The sequence below is a fragment of the Lipotes vexillifer genome, unplaced genomic scaffold, assembly GCF_000442215.2.
Source record: "Lipotes vexillifer unplaced genomic scaffold, Lipotes_vexillifer_v1.1 scaffold506, whole genome shotgun sequence".
NCBI classification, from domain to species: Eukaryota; Metazoa; Chordata; class Mammalia; order Artiodactyla; family Lipotidae; genus Lipotes; species Lipotes vexillifer.
Window position 1 is genome coordinate 2,176,200 of NW_006780679.1, and position 4,106 is coordinate 2,180,305.

Here is a 4,106-nt window from a genome sequence, read left to right on the forward strand (position 1 = left end):
ATGATGTATGTAAGTCAAATCAATATGTTGTACACCTTAAACTTATACAATGCCATATGTCAATTATATCTCAATGAAACTGGGAGAAAAAACAAAACCGCTGTGTGGTTCACTGAATTGCCATGAAAATTTAACAAGCAGGCTAAAAAGCAAGGGCAAGAATGAATAAAGTTGCATAGAAAAAGTCATACACAACATTAGTCCAACGAGGACACCTCAAACACTGTTAGTTTGAACTCCAGCAGCTCTGCGACAGTATTGGGCACTAAGCATTGCTGCCAGAACCACAGTCATAGCCAGCCTTAGAAACAGGATATGCTGCTATTATTACTAACCCCAACAGACAGAATACATTTTCTGCATTTGCTATATACAAATCTTTACCAGGTGTGACATTAGCATTCATTCATTCTAAAGCCTGCTTCCTAGCTGAAAGAGAACAACCAAAAAGAGTATGTGACATTTTCAGCCCGCTTCATGGGAGGTGGGTTCTTCCTCCCACAAAAATTCTTGATAGAAAATAGCCCAGAGGTATGCATGGCTAGCTATGTATTATAGCTATATTACAGAAAGAAAGAAAGAAATTTACAGCTAGGTATATATTATGTATAAACTCAGAGAGAGATGAAAAAGTTAAGATTAACAGGTAATAATTTTAAGAAGCAAGCTAGCAGCATCTTCTCCAAAAATCTGGCTCACTCCAGGGAAGTGCAACTTTATCAAATCAACTTACATGGAGTGTACAAGAACCTCTATGTGATAGGTGCCATGGTTAGTCCTCTTTAGGAAGATACAATGGAAGGAAAGAAGGAGAGAAGGACCAAGTAGCTAACATTTTCTAAGGTCAACTAGATGTTAATATTTAGCTAATCTTTTTTAACAGGCACTTGACTTCAAGGATTAAACAATCCTGTAGGGAGACAAGATAAGTAAATTAATTAAGAATAATTATTATGAATGTGTTCTAAACTCTCCTAAATATTTTTTTTTTTTAAAAAACAGGAAAGACTGTATCCAAGGCAGGGGATACTATATTCGTTTGGGGACATATAAGGAACAAACAGTTCCTGGGACTAATAATAAAATGCAACAGAAAATAAAGATACTGAAGCTGTAATAAGATAAAGAGCTCCACTTCTTTATATTTTAAAATATTGATTATGTGACTCTTTTATAATAAGTGAAACACCCACCTCATCTAATAAGGACACTTTGCCACAGTTTTCACCTTTCCAAATGCTCCCAGATATCCATAGCGCTCTTTTTATATGTGTATAATGCTTATCCTAGCAGTAGGCTATAATGTGGAATTGTAGCAATGAAAGGTAAGGGAGGAAAAAGGAAGGAAAAAAGTCAGGGAGGGGAAAAAAAGCCACCAACAAAATGAAGACATAAAACCTAAATATATCACTAGATTAAGAAATTGCAAAGCACAAAAGATGAAAATAGGTAAAATACTGCACTGGAATAACGTGACTGTTATCCAGGGGAGGACAACTGAATCACTCCAGAATTTACCAGTTAAGACATTCCCTCCTATTCTCCTCAACAACCATCCCTAACCTTCATTACTCTCTTTGACCCTCAGCTTCCTCACTCTCAACATAAAATCTGCTTCCTATAACATCAAGGAAAATGATCCCCAAATATTGTACATCACCATGTTTCCTCTAGTCTTCTAAGAATTCCTTTTTATATTCAAACCCAATTTATGCACTAATGTTTTCAATCCCATTCCTTCCTGTTTTCCCTAAGACATTATTCTGTGCCTCCTCCATTCCTCCCTACCTTTTCATCTATGAACAAACCTAAGTCCTCACATTCTCCACTCCCCCTCCACGCCTCACTGTCTCCAGTTGGCACCAAATCCTTCTTCCCTCCAAGCCATTTAAAATCCTTGAAATAATCATTTCCACCATTTCAATTGCTCACTATTATTTCATTTTCTCCTCAGCCCTTGAAATCTGACTTCTGCTATCAACGAATTTTGAAAATATTCTCATTGAATTCTCTGATGAGCTCCCAAATATCAAAATTGGTAGCAATTGTTTAATATTCCTCTGATTGGGGTTACCTACTACATTTTGGTATGTCAATCACTCCTTTCTTCCTGAAACCTCTAGTCACTTGGTTACTATGATATTGAACTATTGCGGGTTTCCTCATACAGACCTCTTTCTTTTCATTTCTTCCCTGTCTCCTCTTCAGTTCCCTTTTCTATCCAACATCACATTTTAAGAGTTTGCATTGCTCATCATTTCATAGTCCACACTGTTCTCCTGACTAAGGTTTTCTTTTTGAATGATCCTATCTGATTCCATATGTCCAACCATGACCTTTCTGCTGGTAACACCTCACTTAGCTTCAGTCCCAGTATTTCCCCTGAACTTCTTACACATTTTCAACTACTGTTGTACATCTGCTCCTACTGTTACAAGGAAAACTCAATCCCAATGAGGCAAAACAGAACTCACCATCTCCCTCCTGTATCTCCTCCTTTCCTGTATGCATGTTTGCATTTATGATATCCTATCACCAGTAATTTCTCTCCTTTATCCCCACATCCAATTATTCACCAAGTCCTACTGAGTTGCTTATTAAGTACTTTCAAATCCATATTTTATTCCCCATTCCCACTACCTCTGTTTTAATTAATTCTCTCATTACTTGTCACCTGTTCTACAAAAAGATTACTAAAAGTAACATTGTCCAGTTTCATGTACATTTAGTATATCGCTGTGTACGGGCAACAGAACACAGAGAGCAAACCATGTGTAAAATATAAATTCTTTGTTGTTGTGTAAAGATTGTTTTATATAAGCTTAATTTTTATACATTTCTGATACGATTATATTCATATATTAAAATAGACTAGACATTTATTTCAAAATTCTGCTTATGTTACTAACAAGGCTTTCAAGCAGCATTTTGAAAATGCAGATCTATGAATATTAGTGTTCTGAAATATTTTAATACGCTTCCAAAAAATATTTCAAGACTAAATAAACTTAAGAAATATTTAGTTAAATAAATTAGAGATTTCTTTACTATAGGACTTATCAAAGACTTTCTTATGTTACTGTGTGCCAAGAATTTCTAAGAGGAATATATCATCTTTAGTATTTCATAAGCATTTTGACTATGGAGTCCCTTTACCATAGTATAACTATTAACATAACTGAAGTCATCTTAATAACATTATTTGAAAATATCACTTTTAAAGTACTTACAGAAACAATAAACTGTGCTTAGGTATAAAAAATGTGATTTTTTTAGGTGACATAAATCAAAACTGTTTTCATATTATTAGTTAATTTGCTGAAAATTGCTTTCTAGTCTTTTCTAAATATATTGATTTATGAACAGCAAATTAAGATACTTGGAGTATGGCTAAATGAGGAGTTTGAAATTATTTTGCATGTTAAATATGATTCCCAATGGAGTCTATTTAAATCCTTCTGAGATACTCATCCTTAATATCACTAAGAAATATAGGATTAGGCTGGAATAAATTAGTGAGATGATTAATTAAATTAGAAATATTTATCACTATTAAAAAGTGACATCTCAAGGAATCTAAAAAAACTTTATTTTAAAACTCATGCTTAATCTAGATTAAATTCATTATTATCAGTTTAGTATACTGAACTACAGCTTCAATGCATAATACAGACACCGGGGTTCTCAAAGAATATGATGGATTTTCAAAGAATGCAAGTCTGGACTTCTGAATTTATGCTTAATTTTATTTCATCCTGAATCTTACAGGAACAAAATGATTTTCTTGAATATCTAGGGATCTTGGAATATAGTAGAAAATTCATACATAATTGAATCCGGTTTGCATGATATATATATAGACAGCTATATATGATATATATAGCTGTCTATATATATATAGATAGACAGCTATATATATCCACATGCTTACTAAGTGGTTTACACCTTAAGTTCTAAATATATGTTTCTATCATTTTAGCGGGAAGGAAGGGGAATGGTCTGGATGACTACCTACACATTATTTCTCTCTACTCAGGCCTTCGTTCTAGGAATTATTACTTTTCTTTTGAGATAGAAATCCATCTCACAACCACAGGTCAAAAAGT